The sequence below is a fragment of the Silurus aristotelis genome (assembly GCF_946808225.1).
Source record: "Silurus aristotelis genome assembly, chromosome: 9".
Lineage (NCBI taxonomy): Eukaryota > Metazoa > Chordata > Actinopteri > Siluriformes > Siluridae > Silurus > Silurus aristotelis.
Window position 1 is genome coordinate 1,578,929 of NC_139582.1, and position 24,091 is coordinate 1,603,019.

Below are 24,091 nucleotides of genomic sequence, written 5' to 3' on the forward strand. Positions count from 1 at the left end.
TTTTCAGTATGGTCACTCCAACATACAAACAAAAAAGAGACAAGCTTTGCACTAAAAATCCCTTGTAAAGTATCTTCCCCATCACTGGTGGCAGGTTTGCATGGTCAGGGGGTGTGGGGAGGGGTGGTGAAGAGGTCAGAATTAAATGGACAGTCTGACCCTCCTGACCTGATGCTTCCACCCAGTTTGACCCTAGAATTTATGACCTCGCACAGACCCCACTCATCGGTCTTCTTTCTCCTTCTCTTTGTGTGCCTCGTTCTTTGGTTTCCTTAATTTTTAACCGAATCTTGAACTGAGTGGTGTTCAAGTCACACCGAGACTTTTGAGTTTATAAAATAAAAGAGTGGAAACTTTTTTGACATCGTCCCCTGCTTTATTTATACTGTTCGCTCATCCCAGGGTTTAACTAACGCCTGGAAAGATTTTCATAGAAGTTTTTGTCATCCTGCTTTGCTTCATCATCAGGGAACCACCACGACCAGGATCGTCCTTGACGGTCGTATCTTTGAAACCTTTACACTGTTCAACGGTTTACTTTGTTTGAGCGTCTCAGCTTTGATCCTAACAAACTTCAGCACCACACGCTGTTCCATGCACGCGCTAACACTGTCGTCCGCCAAGCTGTGATAGCACACGCTAGCCATTTACTACCATGTGTAGTAACTATACAGCAAAACAAACGTGCCTTTGTAGAAACTACACACCAAAACACAGAAGTGTGTTGTGTGTGTGTGTGTGTGTGTGTGTGTGTTGTGTGTGTGTGTGAGTGTGTATGTGTGAGCTGCAGAGGGCAGTAGGAACCTTGTGCACTGGTCTACTCGCTTTCCCACGCCCGGAGTTATTGATCTGGTTAAATGGATCGCTGTCTGCGTGGCCGGTGCATCGCATGGCCTCTTCAAAAGCAACCGTTATCCCTCTGCCCCATGCGTAAACACCATATGCCATCTGTCAACCTTCCCCCACTGCCACACACACACACACACACACACACACACACACACACACACACACACACACACACACACAGACGCGTGTGCGTGAGCACCACTGTGAGATATAACAACATATGAACAGTGTGTATATGAGAAATAGTGAAGGTTACAGACAGGAAGTTCTTTTGCTCAATATCTCAATAACGTAGACTGTAAAAATGAAAGAAACCGGAGGAAAGTGATGGAGTGATGAACCAGCTTTCCACTTATCCAGCTCGACCTGCTCTTGTGTGTTATTCCCCTAGCGAGAATGTGTGATGTGCTGAGCAACAGCTGTGTGGCGTGGCCGAGAGCAGAAACACACACGATCCCCGATTGAACTAAACGCTTATAGTGTTAAGAAGTGCACAGCATGGCACACGTCATCTGCCTAATAACTCCTTCCAATCACACACACACACACACACACACACACACACACACACACACACACACACAATAAGCTTGTAACACACTAGGGGACTCGGTAATGAAGCACCAACGGAGACACTTATAATAATCCCCACATTAGGTGTTAAACCATTATACAGCCTTGTTATTGTGGACAATAAAAATGATCTATTGCTTTTCTTTTCTTTTCTTTTTTCATTTTACAGTATCGTTATAGGAAATCCGGGCTATTACATTACAGCCTGGGAGTAACTCCTTTAAAATACACAGTATTTAAACCGACCACATGGCCTGTACTGATATTGCCCCTGTTCATTACATTATGACAAATAACCATGAAAAAAAAAAAGGAATAAAATAGTGCACGTTGTAGCCGAGTTGCACTTCACTTAACATGACAAAGCAAGAGGCGAAAAAAAAAAAAAAATAGCGAGAGCTCTGCAGAGTAATTACCAATAAAGTCGGAGAAGGAGCTGGAGACGAATCAGAGGAGACTCACTTTCCTGTGTGACTGTGGCTAGATCAGTGGAGTGTGTCTTCTAAATAGCTCTCTTGAATAAGCAATTAAACAATCTAAGCCCAGGCTGGAGACCAGAATGCATAATAACGGGAGATAATTTGGGAAGAAACAAAGGAGCCCTGATTAGAGGGAGCACGGAGGCGCAGGAGCATGCGTGTGAGCACGTGTGTGTGTGTGTGTGTGTGTGTTTCATTGTGCACTGTGATTGTGTTCAACTGGGGTAAGATGGTGGAGCAACCGCTTTTCTGAACATCATATACCGATCCAAAGATTTTAATGGATCTCTTACATGGTCAGGTTCTGATGGGTTTCATGTTAAAAATATACTTCGATCATTCAGGACTATAATTAGTAACTAACTAGTAGCTTTATTTTCCGTTTCAGAACGTATTCATGTCAAATGAATATAATATAATATAAACGCAATCGCCTAAAGTATTGGCGACTTTTCCACTTATACGTGGTTCCTCCTTCAACTGTCACCACAATCTTGGAGTAAAATTTCTTCTCTTCAAACTCGAGACCCAAACCTGTTCCAGCTCCATTAAGATCTGTTTTTTATGGGTTGGAGTTAAAGATCTCCTTCTATAGAACTCCAACACTATTTAACAATGAATGAATCTTGGAACAGTTTGGAGAAGAACCACATCTGGCTGGAAAAGAAACGTGCTATACAATTTATAATTATATTGCAAGGTTATAATTATAGGCTAATTGCTATGTTATGGGGAAAATCAGTGGTTAAGTCAATGGATTTTGGACCGAAAGGTTCACAAGCACCACCAAGGTCCTAAAAAGCTCCTAACCAGCAACTGCCCAGCTGTAAGTTGTTCTGGATAAAGGCGTCTGCCAAATGCTATAAATATAAATATGCTATTTTCAGTACTAACATAATACACTGCTCAGGAATAACATAATGACATTCTAACATTCTGAGTGGTGAAAAGAAGGACACTGATGATCTTCATCATGGCTGCTGTTAGTGGGTGGATTTATTTATTAGGCAGCAGGTGAACATTTTGTGCTCAAAGTTGATGTTAGAAGCAGGAAAAATGGGCGTAAGGATTTGAGCGAGTTCGATAAATTGTGACGTCTAGACGACTGGATCAGAACATCTCCAAAACTGCAGCTCTTGTGGGATGTCTGGCAAAAATCAAAAGTGCTCCAAGGAAGGAACAGTGGTGAACCGGCGACAGGGTCGTGGGGGAGGAGGATCATTGATGCACGTGAGGAGTGAAGGCTGATCCGTGTGGACGAGCTCAACAGACGAGCTCCTGTAACTCAAACTGCTGAAGAAGTTCATGTTGTTGATGATCGATGGGTGAGAACTGTTTTAGCAGAAAAAGGGGACCAACACAATATTAGGGAGGTGGCGATAATGTTATACTGATCTGTGGCTATAAAGTTATGCCTGGTGGGTGTAGATAGCATGCTAATATGCAGCTTTTGAAAATACATTAATACATTGGCTCACTTCCTGTTTCCAGTAATATTCCAATTTTTGCAAATAAACAAATGAAAGTATAATAAATAATAATAATAATAATAATAATAATAATAATAATAATAATAATAATAATAATAATAATAATAATAGGACCCATATGTATAACAGAGAAAATAGAAAATAAAACAGAAACATATTCAACAATCTCCCTGTTTATGTCCTTAAAATTGGACATAAACAAAGGTTCCATCTGTGGATGCACCTGTTAGCTGCTGTGTATATACAATATAATAATGAATATGTGGGAAATGTGTTAATTACTGCCTTTGATCATAATATACATTACACCATTTATCATTACGATATAAAATAATATAATGTGCAACACAACAATCTGTGATTGAGTCTGACCACTGAATCGTTTCCAATCAAATTACAGTCCATTTTATGGTATGCCAAAAGTATAGAGACACCCAACTTTCCCACCCTGATGTGGTTCTTTCTCAAACTTTGAGCACAAACTTGGAAGCAAACAATTGTATAAGACATCTTTGAAAGCTGTCCTCTTCTTCTTCTTCTTCTTCTTCTTCTTCTTCTTCTTTTGGCTTCTCCCATTAGGGGGCGCCACAGCAGATTATCCGTCTCCATACCGCCCTGTCTTCTACATCTGTCTCTTTCAAACCAACTACCTGCATGTCTTCCCTCACCACATCCATAAACCACCTCCTTGGTCTTCCTCTTTTTCTCCTTCATGGTGGCTCCATCCTCAGCATTCTCCTACTCTTACATTAAAATCTTACATAACCATGAATGAAGATGCAGGTCAACAGAACACTTAGAAAATATTAAGAGAACGTTAGCAGATCATCTGGGGAATGTCAGGGCGAACATTTGAGAGACATTAAGGGAATGTTACAATAACGTTATGGGAACATTAACAGAACTTAAAAAGAATGTTGAGAAATTGTTAGAGAAATATTATCAGAATGTTGGGGAACATTAAAGCAACGTTAGAAGAACTAGAAGAGAATGTTAGCGGAACATAACACTAGTGTTTGTTTGTGTGTGTGTGTGTGTGTGTGTGTGTGTGTGTGTGTGTGTGTATGTGTGTATGTGTGTGTAAGAAAGGATTTACCTTGTATTAATATTATTATGGAATTATAGGTGTGCCAAAAATATTTGGACACCCTCCTTTTCCACTAATATGTGGTTCTTTTCCAAATTTTATTGAATCAGACGTCTTTGGATGTAGTGGCATGAAACTTTCCCTCCTAAACTAGGAAACCCAACTCTGTGTATTTTGTTCCAAAGATTGCCTCATGATGTGTGTATGTTTTTTTTTTTTTAAGAAATCTACACTTACGCTCGCATTCGTCTTTGCCGCCTGACGAAGATACGATACTGAACATTTATGAAATGTTGCTGCTGTATTTCAACACAGGGACTGCAGTAGTAAAGCCAGGAGTTCATTTCAGGAGGATGAGGAAATATATGTAGAGAAAAATTCACTAAATGATCTCTACAAAAAGCGCTCGTGAGTCTGAGGTGGAACTCAGGCAACAGTAGGTACGCTGATGCTTGGCGAATGCAGCACGTTCTCCTAACGTTAAAACATGGATTCCATTTGGTTACCTTTTTGTGCAACCAAATAATAACTTTCTTGGAAGTATCTATGAAGAATCTTTATTTTTTTATAACCATAAACTGAAGTTTTCTTAATGTTACATGAGGTTTTTTCCCGACAACCTGAAGAGAACCTACGCAAAACGTTCTCTAGCATTTATTTTGAGGATATAAATTTTAAGGACTTTTATATGTACACACACACACACACACACACACACACACACACACACACACACACACACACACACACACACACACATACAGTTCTGCACTGAAATCGATTGTATAAACAATAAAAAAATTCTAATTGTGTTTAATTAAATTCAAACAAACTGTGATCGATTATTTCCACAAGCCTGAGAAAATCTTATATTACCATGAATGAGGATGCAGGTTTTTTTACAGAAATTTACAAAAAGCTACGAAAATGTTAAGGGAACATTAGCAAAACATTTGCAGAATGTTAGGTTGAAGATTAGAGAGACCATAAGGGAATGTTAAGTTATTGTTAAAAGAATGTTACGGAAAATGTTAGAGCGATGTTATGGAAAATTATCATAACGTCGGGACACATCAGAGGAACGTTAAATGAATGTTAAGAGTTTAAGGTAAGTGGAAGGTTACTCTTATCTTTAACAGTTGTTAAAGATAAGAGCGTCAGGGGAACATTGGGGAAATGTTCAAATAACTTGAAGAAAACGTTACACTAAAACACTAATAGAACGTTAGGAGATTGTTATCAAAACATTGGGGAGCGTTAGGGAAACGTTTTCAGAACATTAGGATTTTATGAGGACGTGTTATGACGTGTTATGGGAACAGTATCGAAATGTTAGGAGAACCGGGGAAATCATTAGAACGTTAAGAGAATGTTGTGGGAAATTTAGGGGGACAATAGAAAAAAAATAAAAAAATATATATATGCTATAAGAATAACTTCGTCATATGACATCTTTATGATCTTTATACAGAAAATGCTTGAAATTGGACAGTAGGGAGACCTGAAATGGCATTTTACCTTCTTATAGCAGTAGAACTTTACTTTATTTTATTCTTTCTCACTGAAAACCCACAGGCCTTTAAACAGAAACATTTAAACAAGTTGGTTAATTATGTTTTTCATAGTCAATAAGAAGCATATACAATACAGCATTCCACAGACGCCCTTATCCAGACTTACATTTATCTCATACAGTTGATCAGTTATGGGGTTAAGGGCCCTGCTCAGGTGCCCAGGAGGGGCAGCTTGGTGTGGCTGGGATTTGAACTCATGACCTTTTGATAGTGCAAAGTGCCTTAAACAGTAAACTACCACCTCCCCCCACTTTCAGTAAGTAGACACACAAATCGACTCAAATATCACATTTGACAACAGGGTGTGGTATGAATTTAGAACTGGACTCGTACCGTGGTGTGATGCAGCAACACGCGAAGCTGGAACACGCTACAGGTATGAGAATGATGCTAAAGATGATTGTACAGATATGTTTAAATACAGCCCAGTGACCAGGTGTGTGGGAGGATATTTGTAGAAAGTGGTATTTTATGATGAGATTTAGAAGTGTGTGTGTGTGTGTGTGTGTGTGTGTGTGTGTGTGTGTGTGTGTGTGTGTGTGTGTGTGTGTGTGTGTATGTGAGTGTGTGAGTGTGTGAGTGAGAACGAGAGAGAGAGTGAAAATAGAGGACACGGAGTATGTAAAGTGTGTGGGCAGCAGATGTCAGACCTCTCACCCTCCCCCATCCTTGCAGCACCTGTTGGAAGATGGCCATCTGGAGGCTGGGGGGGCAGTGCTATACGGGGATAGGGCTTCTCTCTCTCTCTCTCTCTCTCTCTCTCTCTCTCTCTCTCTCTCTCTCTCTCTCTCTCTCTCTCACACACACACACACACACACACACACACACACACACACACACACACACACACACATACATACTCTGTTTCACCAAACACAAAAATGACTGTTTTTCCTGAGCTAGCATTCCTCTAGGTCTTTCTCTCTCTCTCTCTCTCTCTCTCTCTCTCTCTCTCTCTCTCTCTCTCTCTCTCTCTCTCTCTCTCTCTCTCTCTTTCCATTTCTCTTCCTCCCTCCCTCTCTCCTTCCTTTAATTATCATCCATTAAAACAATGCCTGTCAGTGTGCAGCTCGCGTCGAGGGGGCGATGCCACCATGACACCCCAATTCGGTGCAGCTGGAGCTTCTACCCATCCATCACACCCTCTCCTCCTCTCCTCCTCTCCTCCTCTCCTCCTCTCCTCTCACCTCCACCTGCAGAACAGAGTAGAGGAAGTGAGAAAGTGTGCGTGTGTGTGCGTGTGTGCGTGTGTGTGTGTGTGCTCTGTGTGTGCTGTGTGCTTCCATCTCCAGATGTGCTTCCCTGTGGAGATGCAGGAGAAACATTAGAAAGCACTACAGATGGATGAATAATATATGCCAGGGAGGAATATGCACTGTGTGTGTGTGTGTGTGTGTGTGTGTGTGTGTGTGTGTGTGTGTGTGTGTGTGTGTGTGTGTGTGTGTGTGTGTGTATGTTTGTGTAAAAGAGTGAGAGAGCCCACAAGTGAAATAGAGACAGTGTGAGCCGGAATTGTTTTCTTTTTCGCACTATTCTCTGGAATCCTGATATTTTTATGCCTGATGATGAATATCATGATTTTACACAATAATTACAGTTTAATTACTAATTAATTACAAATAGAATTTCCCGCTTTGTGTGTATAAAAAAAAACAAAAAACACAATCAATATCTAGCTTGCTGCTAACATGCACTCAGGTCCATTTGGCTAAATGGAACACAGCAATGAATTTAATATTTCTTTCTGAAATAAAATCCAGAACCTGAAACCAATATCACGATTACTTTATGATTAAATCATATTTCTTCATTTATACACAGAAAACAATAGGATTTGAATCCAACCTACACCCCCCCCCCCAATGTATGTATATATCAGTTGATGTTATAAATTGATATTATCTATCTATCTATCTATCTATCTATCTATCTATCTATCTATCTATCTATCTATCTATCTATCTATCTATCTATCTATCTATCTATCTATCTATCTATCTATCTATCTATCTATCTACCCACCCACCCACCTAGCCACCCATCCATCCATCCATCCATCCATCCATCCATCCATCCATCCATCTATCTATCTATCTATCTATCTATCTATCTATCTATCTATCTATCTATCTATCTATCTATCTATCTATCTATCTATCTATCTATCTATCATCTATCTATCTATCTATCTATCTATCTATCTATCTATCTATCTATCTATCTATCTATCTATCTATCTATCTTTAGGGGGTAATGTATCTATGTGTCTGTCTGTCTGTCTGTCTGTCTGTCTGTCTGTCTGTCTGTCTGTCTGTCTGTTTGTGCCAGTTTATAACTTACAAGTGTAAGTTATAAACATTTTGTATGATTCTGTACAATAATCAGTCAATCAATCAAACAAACAAATAATATAATAAACTAAAAATGTTAATGTAATTTATAAAATGGACAATACGTAAAAGGTGAATAAGTAAATAAACAGAAAAATAAGCCAACAAAACAAAAAAACATCCAACTGAATAAGCAAAACAGAAACCTAAATGAGAAATGCATAAATAAAATATATACATAAAATAAATAAAAATGAAGCAGCTTAAATGACACATAAATGAACAAATAAATGAACGAATAAATAAAAAATTATACAGTAGGATAATAATAAACAAACAAATAAACAAACCTGAAAACAAACACATTAGTTAATTAAAAATAATAAATGAAGCTAAATAAGGAAAGTAAATGAAAAAAAAAATCCATAAATAAATAATACAACAGCTTAAATGAGAAATAAAAATATATAATTAAATACATAAATACATAAATAAATAAATAAATAAATAAATACAGTAGGATAACAAACGAAACAACAAATAATAAAACATGAATAAATAGAAGTAAAGTAAATTGAGTGAATGATCTTCATGGTGAGTGTGTAAAGGTGAGGTGAGATGTGATCAGAGCAGTTCTGGGTTTGTGATCATGTGCAGTGCTCTGTTTCCCCACGGCTCTGAATACACTGTGTTTTATTCCTTTTTCAGTATCTTTATTTATTCAGTTGATTCTTCTTTTTCCGTGATCATGAGGTCGAGGTGTGAGGTGATACTGACCCGACTATCATCTTCCTTCCCATCCACACGCACCTCCCGGATGTCTGACAGTGTGTGTGTGTGTGTGTGTGTGTGTGTGTGTGTGTGTGTGTGTGTGTGTGTGATGTGTGTGTGTGATGTGTGTGTAATTTGAAAGATGGACAGTTTTCTGCTCTATTTCAGGGTCAGGTTTTGATAAGCCCTTCAGCGATTTGATGACAGTCTGTCAGAAGCAGGTCGAGGGCGTGTCCCATCGCAACCATTGCCAGGGCATAATCAGTCATTCATTATCATATCGTTCATTACGGCTCGCTCTGGGAGCTTTCTCTTCGGAAAAGGTCCTTCTGGGTGCCAATCTAGGACAGATCTCTCTCCCTCCCTCTCCCTCTCTCTCTCTCTCTCTCTGTCCATTATGATATTTCTGCCACCTTATTAAGAGCGAGATGGAAAAACAATAGGCGCAGTGGTGTTGTAGCTGCTCTGGATGCCATCTGTGCCAGAGACAGGACAAAACTCCTCCATATGGTCAGGGATTCGAGACTCAGAGGCGGCCGAGTGATAAACTGGAAAAAAAATCTTTCATTCTGGTGAAAGCAGAGATGAATCCCGACACGCCGAGGCGTCGTCTGGCCATTATTTCACAATGTTCCAATGGATCCAATCGATCCACTCGGCTGTGCTTCAAGTTTTACAACAAATCTCTTCATCATGACGTTGTTGAGAAGGGCAATGGAGACCCTCGAATGTCAGAAATGTGGAACAAAATGATCTGTTACTTTAAATATTTTCTGTAAAGAAAAAGTGATGAAATGAAACGATGTTGTTTTCCTGTAAGATCCAGTGTGACGATCAAAATGTGTAAAATGTATATGAACAAACAAACAAACAAACACACAAACAAACAAACCCTGTAAAATGTGTACAGACAAAAGATTTTGAGGTGCTGATGTTGGATAAAACTGTTAAAGTGTAAGGGTTTAAATAATGATGTACTATTCAACAAACGAACAAACAAATTAATGAAATAAATGTACAGACAAAAAAAATGTATGATAGATCGATTTATTTATGTATGCATTTATTTATTTACTTGATTATTGATTTATTTTTTCTCTTTGGCATTTAAGGTTATTGTGTTGAAATGGGAATTTATGAGTGAGTAAAAAACTAATATATTTGAATGTGTTTGGGCATTTTCATGTAAACAAACCAACAAACAAAGTAAATATCAAACCACATAACAGACACGTTGACTGAAGTACTACATTGTCCATCATCTTATATCTGATTGTGTCGTGTGACTGAGTCTCATGTCTACAAACACATCATCATTTTCTATTTACTTTATTTTTGTGTTTATCCAAAATTAGTGTGAAAACTAGAAATGGGTTAATCCTAAAGTATCAATACTTCCATGTTGTATGGAAAGTATTTTCACACCGAAATATAAATCCTACTGGGAATTTTTTTCAAAGTAAATAGGAATTATTTCTCCTTCTGCCATGACTAATCAGCGCTCTGTCACTTGGTCATGTGCTTGAGATCGCTGCATCATCTGAAGCTTCAGAGACAATTTTTTTTAAAAAAGACAGTAAGATCAGTCCACAAAGAAGAAACAGGTTCAAGGGGAAAAAACATCAGTCACTCCTTTAGAAAAAACGTGTAAAAGGAGACGGAACGTAGAAACATGATGTGACGAGTTGAAAGCTTCGTGTGGCAAATTCTATTCATTTAGATTTGTAATTACATATATTCAAAGAGAAATCCAGTCTATTGTATTTTATTTAATGTCAATAATAATAATAATGGTGGCCTACAGAAAAATTGATATTGATATCGGTATCGACGATACTGGTTTTATTTGGGATCGGATTAAAAAAGGAAACAGGAAGGAAATGCTTTTTTCATATAACTTTGAAAATGACTGGAACCGAGCATGTTTTATACTTATTAATATTTCTGCCTTATTTTGAAATCTTTTGCCCCCTCAATCCCACCTCGACCACATTCTACCCCCTCCACACACACACACACACACACACACACACACACACACACACACACACACACACACACACACACACACACACACACACACACTCAAACACACTCTGTGGCTGTAACCACTCTAAGCTTTTTTAGACATAACCATCTGCTGTCTCGCACCTTCTAATCTTTGCCCCCTACCCTTTCTGCACACACACACACACACACACACACACACACACACACACACACACACACACACACACACACACACACACACACACACGTGTCCATATCCCCCAAATTTACACCGTTGGCGTATATGCTACCCGTGGTGTGTGTGTGTGTGTGTGTGTGTGTGTGTGTGTGTGTGTGTGTGTGTGTGTGTGTGTGTGTGTGTGTCTATGCGTTACATTAAGTCCTCCATATGGTGCGTATCGTTCAGCGCAGTTTCCGTAATTTCTGCTCCTACACGCTCCAGAAATAAACACGAGAACCAGCGTGAGTGTGTGTCTGACCGGAAACTCGAGCCACACCCCTGCTGTACGAAGAATCCAATTACTGTTCATGCAAACACTTTCAGTCCTGAAAGAAATGTATTGTCAGATCAAGCAGTCTGAGGCGGTGTATCCAAACTTCAACTCTATATTTTGCATGTACGGTTAAGTGCAAAAGTTTGTACACCTCTTCATCCTAAAGCAGTGAGAGGATACTGTTTATACACGTCATATGGCATTTGGGAAAAAATCATGTGACTCATAACAGGTTAATGGATTGTAGGATTGATTGCCAGGTTCAGGATTTATACCAAATTCTTTCATTCAGACTGAATGAAATCGTGAAACTGTTCTATTTATGATCGGATCAATTCATAAACATTGTCTTTACTGGGAACATGGTATAAGTAATAAACAAGCAAATAAAAAATAAATAAATTAATTAATTAATAAGTAAATAAAAAAATTAATAAGTAAATGAATAAATAAACAAATAAGTAAGTAAAAAAATACGTCAATAAAAAAACAAATAAGTAAATACGTAAGTGAGTAGATAGATCACTAACTATCTAAATAACTAAATAATAAACAAACAAATAAACAAGTAAGTAAATAAATAAATGTAGATTTTATGTGTCTCTTGCTGTAGTCTTCATTATTTTGTAGTAAATTTGGATACTGGCTCTTATAGTGGCATGAATATATATATTTTTTTCAGATTAATTATAAATAAACATTTTTAATTTATAAATAAGTCTCTGAGTTTATTCCCTAATGAGTGAACCATTGGTGAGAGTGGCAAGTAAAAACTCCCTCATGAGGATTATTATTACTACTACTGTCCTTTTTTAAGAAATAGAATAGAAAAAATAATAAAAAATAAATTTTATTTAAAAATTCTACTATATATAGATTTTAGGATCCTTTTCTGAAATTCTAACACTACAATAAAAAGAATAAATATAAACATATATATATTGTTTATTTATAAATAATTAAATAATAATATACAATGCAATAATAATCAAAAGTAGGTAAGTTTATTCATAAATAATAATAAATAGAATTTAAAATAGAATTTTAGATACTTTAGAAGTGTCTGAAGGAGCGATACAGAAAGTTTTTTCTCCCTGCTGCTGATTGACTTTACATTCAGAGCTGCTCCAAGTGAACCAGTCACCAAAATATACACTGTTATTACTGTTTAACTGTGGAATTATAACTATAACAAAGTTTTTTAAGCACATGTGCAATAACAATAATTTAAAACCATGCAATATTACCTGTGTGCAGTATGTTTGATAGCGTAGCTACTTACTCGTGGTCTCTTTCTTCTTTTGTATTTATACATTGCGTTGTGTATATACTATATACTGTATTATGTTTCTACACTGTAAAAAACACCAGTAAATTTAACAGTAAAATACCGTATAAATGCTAAAGGATATAACCGTAATTAAAAAACTGTTTACAGACTAACACCTTAAATTTAACAGTTAAAAACATGTTAAAATATGGTTTATTGCAGTAAAATGAACAAGATACTGTATTACTTATATAAAATCTTTTTATTTTACTCTTTCTATTTTACAAAAGAGGAAATAAACGTGTCCTGGATGTGAAAATACCTCCGGTTAAAACGAATTTTTTTCATTGTAAGGTTGTTTCATGGAATTTCCCTCCTAACATATCTTATTACAAATACATAAACATCTTTGACCCCCCTGTGCAGTGTGCAATTAAAAACCACAATGCAGGACAGAGGACATCAATAATTTTAACATATGTTTGATAACACCATCTTTGTCTCTAAAAAAATATTATATACTTAAATTGTCTGCTTAAAACGCTTAAAAATGTCCACCTGGAAATTTGTCTATTTGGTTTTAAATACTGAAATATTGTTTTGCTATAATTAACAGTGATTTGACATTTTTTTAAGGTGTGTGAAAAGAAATTTCTGAAATTCAATGATCTGTTTTGTCCGCTGTCCTCAGGAGTTTGTTTTAAGGTAAGAAAAAATTCAAGTAGCATATGCGAAAGTAACCGCTAAGCATCATCCAATCATGATAAATCTTGCGCCCTGGCACCATTGGGCAAAGAATTTGATTGGCTGAATACTTAACATTTGCTTAAAAGTACAATATGTTCAAAGATTATTTTAAAGTAATCAGTAAATATGTCTAAATAAAAATTCTGACCGTGTCGAGGCTCAAAAATATCACAAAATTTCACCGAAGCATCATTAGCGTTTAGTTCTTGAGTGCGAACACACCAAACAAACAAACAAACAAAAAAACCTCGTGCCTGATTAGCTACGCTCGGGGTAAAGTGAAGATCAGATTTCTGACCTAACAGCTTCTGTAAATGACCCACCTGAGCAGCGGTGCAGTAATGGTTTGGTTATTGCAGTTGAATACCTACTCGGGGAGCGGAGCTGGTGTGACACTGAGTGCATTAATCTCCATCACCGATCGCTCTGGGTTTGATTTATTGACTGTCTGCTCATGTTGTCCAGCTTGGAGTCAAAGGGAGGAGAGGTGGAGAAAAAATAAAGGAGGACGAGCGAAAGTGCGAGGGCGAAAGCGTAGGGTCGCGTCATTGTTGTTCTGCAGGCGAGTTGTGTAAAGCAGCCGGGGCCGAAGCCTCTCCCTGTGTGTGCATATGTCTGTGTGTGTGTGTGTGTGTGTGTGTGTGTGTGTGTGTGTGTGTGTGTGTGTGTGTGTGTGTGTGTGTAGTGTGCCGTCTGGGGAAAAGGCCTTAATCCTTGTAATTCCACTGAGCAGGAGGCAGGGGGTATGAGCTGTTCAACAAGATAACAGAGTGAAAAAGAAGAAGAGAGGCCTAAGAGGGAGAGAGGGGAGGGGACGGGATGAGAGAGGGTAAAAGATGACAGAAGGAGAACACAGCAGACATACGGGAGGGTGTGAAGAGATGTCGAGCACTGAGAAAAAGAGAAAAAGATCGAGCAAGAGCGAGAGAAAGAGAGAAAAAAGAAAGCACTAAAGGACGAAGCTTTAGGGTGTTTGGGTTTTGATGTTCACCCCCACCCAGAGACGCTCTTTCTTTCTCTCTATCGCTTGCCTTCCTTTCTCGGACTCTCGATCTCTTCGTCTCTTCATCTCGCTGTCATATCGGTGCATCTCTCTCTCCGTTCTGCAAAATCGGACCGGAAAACAGAGAGCACCGTGGCACCGGATTAATTGGCTTTCAGCATTTGTAATTAAGACTGTGTCTGTGCGTGTTGCCTGCGCACTGTCGCCCATTAATTTCTGATTGCTCCTGTCATTTTTGCATTACGCCTTTGCAACAGAAAATTACGCCGTGACAGATCTACCTCCCTCCTCCCTCCTCCCTCCTGTCCGTTTCTCACATCTACAGCAAATCTCGCTCTCTGGGTCTAATTAAAGAGCTGAGCTCCAAAGACTCATGCAGCACAATGCCAAAGCAAATTAACTGCATCTAATGTCAGGGACGAGAACAGAGACAGAGAGAGAGTTTTTTTCTTTGATGGTGATGATGATGATGATGATGATGATGATGATGAAAAGACATGAGCTGGTAATTACCAAAGAATAATAAACCTCATTTCATGCATCGGACCTCGTATGAACAAACGAAGGTTTAAAAAAAGATCTGGTTCTATTCTGACCACGTCTGCGGGCAGCAAGTCAGAATACAGAGAAAGCGTTGAATTCCACGTGAAACTGGGCAAATCTGCCGCAGAGACGTTTGACGTGACATACGCTTGACATCCGGCGATGCAACGACAAGCAGTTCGAGTTGTTTTGAGCGGCACATGCGCTTCAAGAGCATCGCTGAAAATAAAACAAACGATCAGGAAGACCTTCAACGAGCTCGACCACCAAAAATGTGGAAAATTTTCGGCAACTCGTGCATGATGATCGTCGGAGAACGAGCCACGTGATCTCACTTTCGGTTCTTTTATGCCAGCAGCTATAACGCTAATGTTGCTAAAAACACAATGAAATCTAACAGCTTTGGTTAATTAGCATTTCTAACCTCAGTTCAAATCTGTTAAGATGAATACATTTGGTTATGTTTCTAAAGTAACTATTTATATTTTGCTGTTTGTAGCTATATCATATACTATACCAGGATTATATTTCAAACTAGTATGGCTCCGCCTTTTTGCATTTTTTTTTTTTTATTCCTTTTTCCTTTGTGAAGGGCAAATAATTGGGCTATTAAAGAGATATTAGTGTGTTTACTCATGCAGCATTTTTCTCGCAGCTTGCTGCTTGTTTTCTAGCAGGAGCCAAACAATAGATAGACAATCAAGCCTCTCTAACCCCTGAGGCCATTGAGAAGAAAGTAAGCCTACTCTTTCCATGTATTTTCCTTTATTGAATAATAAAAAAATGAAAAGAAAAGAAAAAAGCGTGACATGTCTTCGAGGCAAGTCTGCGTCCCCTTTCTTGCTCCTTGATTCTGTCCCTGAGGTCTGATCTTTCCCTGTCCATGGAGACAGCTGGAGCCTCTCACCTCCTCACATCTCCCAGCCAGGTCTCTTGAATGACTACCCAGAATTCTTTGCACGAAGGACACTCGGGTCATCTGCGTTTTGTTCCTTTTTTTGTTCTCTTCCTGCTCCATTTGAGTACAAGAGCGCCAATGCATTTTTTTCAAAAAACCATCCTTAGGCTGAAAGGTGTAATTATTCGACTCCGAAAATATCCCACCGGCTGCTCTTGCCCCGCTGCTGCACGCCGCTCGGCACGTATAATTTAATTTGAATTCATTACCCCGCTCTGTTAATGTATTCATGACTTTCAGTCCCCCCGTGCTTTCGTACCACCTGGAGTGTCCTGCCTTATCTGTGTCAGCTCTGGGGGCCCCTGGGGGGCGGTGAAGGGGACGAGGGGCTGAGACGAGAGACGCATGATGTCCCCAGTGTCCCAACGGTCATTAGGCTGCACTGGAATGCGTCATTTGGAGCAGCTGGAATAAGAGGGAGGTGGGTGGTGGGGGGAGACACCTGGAGCCCAGCGTGATGAGATGGAGAGGCGTGGATTAAAGTACAGGGGGGGGTTGGAAAGTGCCAGGTCCCACGGGCCTCGTCACAAGAAGGGGGTAAAATGTAGACAAACACATGCACTCATCAAAGAGATTCTCTGGGACAATGAGAGTGTGATTTTTATCTCTTATTAGGGTCATGCATGATTTGAAGAGCTTCAGAACCGAGCGAATGATGCAAATCTTTTGATTTGGGTCAGATTACAACTGAGAAGTGAAAGAATTTAGAAGATAATAGGAAGCTGAACAACATATCTGGTCTCTGTGATGATCATGGAATATGATTTACATTACTTTCATCCTCAATAAACCATTCAGTAAACCTAGGTGCCTGGAGGATATGGAAAGAGGCGGGGCCAGAAGACCAGAGACCACGCCCATAAAAGTGGGATAAAAGTGGATAAATTCAGGAGAAAATCTTTGAATTTGATCTGCAGCAAATCTTCTACCTAAGCGGAGCCACCGGACCTTCTTCAATGTTGGAGTCCAAGCATTCAAACCTGTAACAATTTTATCATCTGTGTAGATGCGGCTTTCACACTGCTCAGGTCTCATACAGGCATTTGTGATTCTAATGAAGTGTTTATAAGAATGTGTTTATAACAAGCTGTTTATAGCAAGGTGTTTATAACGAGCTGTTTTTAATTGAGGTGTTTATAACAAGATATTAATGACAAGATGTTTATAACGAGGTGTTAAAACAGCCTTATAAAAAGTGTTTATAAGAAGGCGTTTATAAGAGAGTGTTTATAACAAGCTCTTTATAACTAGGTGCTTATAACAACATTTTTGTAACAAACTCTATAATGGGGTGTTTATAATGAGTTGTTTTTAACAAGATGTTTCTAACATGGTGTTTTCCCAGCCATTAGGGGGGCACAAGCCAGTGTACTCTTAGTGCCGGTCCCAAGCCCGGGTAAATGGGGAGGGTTGCGTTAGGAAGGGCATCCAGCGTAAAACATGTGCCAAATCAAATATGCGGATCACAAATGAGAATTTCATACCGGATCGGTCGAGGCCCGGGTTAACAACGACCGCCACAGGTATCGTTAGCCGACAGGGTACCGGTGGAAATTGGGCTACTGTTGGCCGAAGGAGGAGAAGGAGAGGAGGAAGGCGTCTACAGAGACGGCAGGAAAAGGAGCAGTGTAGGAGAGTAGAGGTTCGGGTTGGTACTTTAAATGTTGGTACTATGACGGGTAAAGGGAGAGAGATAGCTGATATGATGGAGAGGAGAAAGGTAGATGTGTTGTGTGTTCAGGAGACCAAGTGGAAAGGGAGTAAGGCCAGGAACATTGGAGGTGGGTTTAAACTGTTTTATCATGGTGTGGATGGGAAGAGAAATGGTGTAGGGGTGATTCTGAAGGAAGCGTACAGTAAGAGTGTAGTGGAGGTGAAGAGAGTTTCTGATAGGGTGATGATCGTGAAGGTGGAAGTTGAAGGGATGATGATAAATGTCATCAGTGCCTATGCTCCACAAGTTGGCTGTGAGATGGAGGAGAAAGAAAGATTCTGGAGTGAATTAGATGAAGTGGTAGATGGTGTACCTAGGAAAGAACGATTGGTGATTGGGGCAGACTTTAATGGGCATGTAGGTGAAGGGAACAGAGGTGATGAGGAGGTGATGGGTAGGTATGGTTTTAAGGAGAGGAATGTGGAAGGGCAGATGGTGGTAGATTTTGCTAAAAGGATGGAAATGGCAGTGGTGAACACGTATTTTAAGAAGAAGGAGGATCATAGGGTGACGTATAAGAGTGGAGGAAGGTGCACACAGGTGGATTATCTTCTGTGTAGGAGATGCAACCTGAAGGAGATTGGAGACTGTAAGGTGTTGGCGGGGGACAGTGTAGCTAGACAGCATCGGATGGTGGTCTGTAGGATGGTTTTGGAGGCGAAGAAGAAGAGGAGGAAAGTAAGGTTTGAAAGAAGAATAAGATGGTGGAAACTGAAGGAGGAAGAGTGTAGTGTGAGGTTCAGGGAAGAGGTCAAACAGGGGCTCGGTGGTGGTGAAGAGGTGCCGGATGATTGGGCAACTACTGCAGGAGTGATGAGGGAGGCAGCTAGAAAAGTACTTGGTGTGACATCTGGAAATAGAAAGCAAGACAAGGAGACGTGGTGGTGGAATGAGGAAGTGCAGGAGAGCATTAGGGGGAAGAGGTTGGCAAAACAGAAGTGGGATCGACAGAGTGATGAGAAAAGTAGGCAGGAGTACAAGGAGATGCGGCAGCAGGTTAAAAGGGATGTGGCGAAAGCCAAGGAAAAGGCATATGAGGAACTGTATAAGAGGTTGGACACTAAGGAAGGAGAAAAGGATTTATACCGATTGGCCAAGCAGAGGGACCGAGCTGGGAAGGATGTACTGCAAGTTAGAGCAATAAAGGATGGAGAGGGAAATGTGTTGACTAGTGAGGAGAGTGTGTTGAGAAGATGGAGGGAGTATTTTGAGCAGCTGATGAATGAGGAAAATCAGAGAGAGAGAAGGGTGGAGGATGTGGAGTTAGTGAAGCAGGATGTAGATAGGATTAGTAAGGAGGAAGTGAGAGCAGCGATTAAGAGGATGAAGAATGGAAAGTCGGTTGGACCAGATGACATACCGGTAGAAGCGTGGAGATGTTTAGGAGAGATGGCAGTGGAGTTTTTAACCAGATTGTTTAACAGGATTCTGGAAGGGGAGAGGATGCCTGAGGAATGGAGAAGGAGTGTGCTGGTACCGATCTTTAAGCATAAGGGAGATGTGCAGACCTGCAGTAACTACAGGGGAATTAAGTTGATCAGTCACACCATGAAGTTATGGGAAAGAGTAGTGGAAGCCAGGTTGAGAGAAGAGGTGACCATCTGTGAGCAACAGTATGGTTTCATGCCGAGGAAGAGCACCACAGATGCCTTATTTGCTTTAAGGATGTTGATGGAGAAGTATAGAGAAGGACAGAAGGAGCTGCATTGTGTATTTGTGGATTTAGAGAAAGCGTACGACAGGGTGCCGAGAGAGGAGTTGTGGTATTGTATGAGGAAGTCAGGTGTGTCAGAGAAGTATGTGAGGGTGGTGCAGGACATGTATGAGGACAGTGTGACGGCAGTAAAGTGTGCAGTAGGTACGACAGACTGGTTCAGGGTGAAGGTTGGACTGCATCAAGGATCGGCCCTGAGCCCTTTCCTGTTTGCAGTGGTGATGGACAGGTTGACGGACGAGGTCAGACAGGAGTCTCCCTGGACTATGATGTTTGCAGATGATATTGTGATTTGTGGTGAGAGTAGAGAGCAGGTTGAGAAGAGCCTGGAGAGGTGGAGATATGCGCTGGAGAGAAGGGGAATGAAAGTCAGTAGGAGTAAGACAGAGTACATGTGTGTGAATGAGAGGGAGGGCAGTGGAGTGATGCGGTTGCAGGGAGAAGAGGTGGAGAAGGTGGAGGAGTTCAGGTACCTGGGGTCAACAGTGCAAAGTAATGGAGAGTGTGTTAGGGAAGTAAAGAAAAGAGTGCAGGCAGGGTGGAGTGGGTGGAGAAGAGTGACAGGAGTGATTTGTGATAGAAGAGTATCTGCAAGAATGAAAGGGAAAGTTTATAGGACTGTGGTGAGACCTGCGATGTTGTATGGATTAGAGACAGTGGCATTGAGTAAAAGACAGGAGGTGGAGCTGGAGGTAGCAGAGCTGAAGATGTTGAGGTTTTCGTTGGGAGTGACGAGGATGGACAAGATTAGAAATGAGTTTATTAGAGGGACAGCACATGTAGGATGTTTTGGTGACAAGGTGAGGGAGGCGAGATTGAGATGGTTTGGACATGTGCAGAGAAGGGACATGAATTATATTGGTAGAAAAATGCTGAAGATGGAGCCACCAGGTAGGAGGAAAAGAGGAAGGCCAAGGAGGAGGTTCATGGATGTGGTGAGGGAAGACATGCAGGTAGTTGGTGTAAAAGAGGCAGATATAGAGGACAGGGGGGGATGGAGACGGATGATCCGCTGTGGCGACCCCTAATGGGAGCAGCCGAAAGAAGAAGAAGAAGAAGAAGTTTCTAACATGGTGTTTATAATACAATATTTATAACAATCTGTTTATAACTAGGTGTTTATTACAGGGTTTTTATAATGAGCTGTTTATAACAAACTGTTGTTAACAAGCTGTTTATAACAAGGTGTTTACAACCAGGTGTTTATAATGAAGTGTTTATAACAAGCTGTTTATAACAAGCTGTTTATAACAAGCTGTTTATAACAAGGTGTTTATAACAAGGTGTTTATAAGAGGTGAGAGGTGATGGACCTTCAGAATCCACACCCCCCAAAGACACAACGTGTTTTTATTGATTACTATTACACAAGAAACACGTTCTATATCATAATAAAACTAACTTTTATCTCTTACTAGTGCCGGTGTGTGTGTGTGTGTGTGTGTGTGTGTGTGTGTGTGTGTGTGTGTGTGTGTGTGTGTGTGTGTGTGTGTGTGTGTGTGTTCAAATTCAAATGAAAATTGTATTTCCACGTACACATTCAAACAGAATATGAGACGTAGTGAAATGTTTTTTTTTTACGACTGTCCAACATGCAAACATGAAAAATAGAAATAGAATATAAGAATAAAAATAAAGTAAAATAAATCAAATAATTATAAAGTATAGTATAACTAAAAGGTTAATCTGAAAATAAGGTTAAGAATAACATATTAAGAATATAATATTATAAGATATATATATATATATAAACGAATTGCACAGAAAGGGATGGATGTGTATGGCAGATATTGACAGAAGTACAGATTAAAGTGATTCAGTGTGATTTGTCCTTAAAGTGTCCATGTGCTGGTGCCAGCCTCGAGTTATAGTGTGTGTGTGTGTGTGTGTGTGTGTGTGTGTGTGTGTGTGTGTGTGTGTGTGTGTGTGTGTGTGTGTGTGTGTGTGTGTGTGTGTGTGTGTGTGTGTATTTGAATGACAGGCTGCAATTACTATTTATTTACTCTCATTAAAAGACCAGGAGAGAAGCAACTCACATCAAGGCCTTCATTTAATTAATAATGCACACACACACACACACACACACACACACACACACAAACACACACACACACACACACACACACACACACACACACACACACACACACACACACACACACACACACACACAAACTCACACACAGGACATATAAAAGGTGACAGATATTACTATTTGAGACACAGACAGAAAGACGGAGACATAACGAAGCCCCGCCCACCACATACTTTAATTACGAGGTCCTGCAAATCGCTACAAAATGTTATTATTATTATTATTATTATTATTATTATTATTATTATTATTATTATTGAATATAATTACAATCAACACATTTTACATTTATTAGAGCCTGTACTCAAAATGTTCCGTGTTTATGCTTTGCTTTATTATTAATTACTGTGTAAATGCTGGATTGTGATTGGCTGGAAGTTTAAATGTGAATAGTGGATTGTGATTGGCTGGAAGTTTAAATGTGAATAGTGGATTGTGATTGAATAGTGGAAGCTACTGAGCAACTCAAGAACTTTGAGGATGGATTTGGACTGTAATTGATATTAACAGTCTTCTACAATGTTCTAAGAACCACAGTTTTGCATGAACAGTTCTGCATTTCAGCACCAATTGTTGAGGAAAAACAGCACCTCAACAATGATAGAACTGTAATTATCAGACATTCGGTGTTGAGGATGAGGATGAGGATGAGTTCCCTTCTGAATCTTTTCCTCTTAAGGTTTATTCTATCTCAGCCACTGGTTCACTTATTAGAGATAAAATTTTTATTATAAGGAACAAACTTATACATTCTTTATTTTTGCTTTATTTCTATAAAGCTGCTTTGAGACAATGTCCATTGTTGAATAAAAAATTAAATTTTAAATTGAATATCACGAGGCCACAAAAGTCAAGAGACTCTGAGGACAGTTGTGTTTGTAAATGATGCTTTGTGCTGTGTTGAAAATTACAGGAACTGAAATTAGTTCTTGAAAAAATGGACTGAACATTTAAAAGAGGAAAGGATCAATAACAGTGAGGCTGAGCCCCCTAAACAGGCGCTAATGCAGAATCACTAACGGTCAGAAGCGACACACACAGAGTGTTTATTTAGATTTCCTTTTTAGGAGTAACTGTTCCTTTAAAAAAAATGTCACACTTGTTTTAATCAATGGAAAAAGAAATCGAGAAATTGGCATTTGCATTCTGTGAACCCTCCAATACACATCAATGCAATTCTCTTCCATCTCTCTTTCTCTCGCTCCTTTTCTTTCTGCACTTTAGCTCATCTTTATGCACGTGTGGCTTGTCAATGCTGATGATGAATCTGTTTATGAGTGCAGAGCAATGATTTCACCCGAGTGGGATCTCTTTCCCTCTTTCTCTCCCTCTCTTCCTGCATCTCTCTATATTTGATGCTCGATCTCTTTTACCAATAACCGATCCATCATTACTGTATCCAACAGGATCGATTAGAAAACGGGATTGATTACGTCTAAAAAGGAAGAGAAGTCGTTTAAATAGATTATTAAGTCTATACACCGTATGAGCGAAGTTTTGTGGACACCTGAGCATAAGATTTCTTTTTGAGCATCCAATTCCACATTTAGTCTCCATTTGCCTTTATAATAAGCTCCAATCTTCTGGGAAGATGTTCCACTTGATTTTTGGAGTGTGCTTGTGGAGCCACAGGGGTGTTAGTAAAGTCAGATACTGATGCAGGTGAGAAGGTGAGGAGACCTTGGGTGCAGGCAGCGTTCACATTCATTGTTCAATAGGATTGAGTTGAGAGCATTATAGCAGGAGATCTTCCACATCTTCCAAACCATGTTAAGCAGATCTTCATGGAGCTGGATTTGTGTACAGGTGCATTGTCATGCTGGAAGTCTCCTAGTATTGTCCTAGTCTCCTGTATTGTTGAAAGATTATGCTCAAACTCTTGATGTCACCCAAATGAGGATGGGTTCCCTTTTGAGTCTGGTTCCTCTCAAGGTTTCTTCCTCATTACATCTAAGGGAGTTTTTCCTTGCCACAGTCACCACGGCTGCTCATCAGGGATAAACACACCAATCACCTTCACTGTTAATTTCTGTAAAGCTGCTTTGAGACAATGTCTGTTGTGAAAAGTGCTATAGAAATAAACTTGACTTGACTTGATTTGACTAGACTTGACTTGACTTGACTTGACTAGTTCAAGTGAAAGATAAATTTCATGACATACAAAGATATCCGATACAAATGTGTGCCTTGAAATTTTGGGGAAAAGTTTGGAAAAGTGGAAGAGTCAGGTGAAATCAGGTGAAGTCAGGTGAAGTCAGGTGAAGTCAGGTGAGGTCAGGTGTCCATTTTTGGCATACTGCATATCGCCATCCCTACCATGGCTTACCAAAGTGCTGGAGTAGCTGCAGATTTTAAAAAATAAAATTTATTTTTAGTTTGTTGAACACATG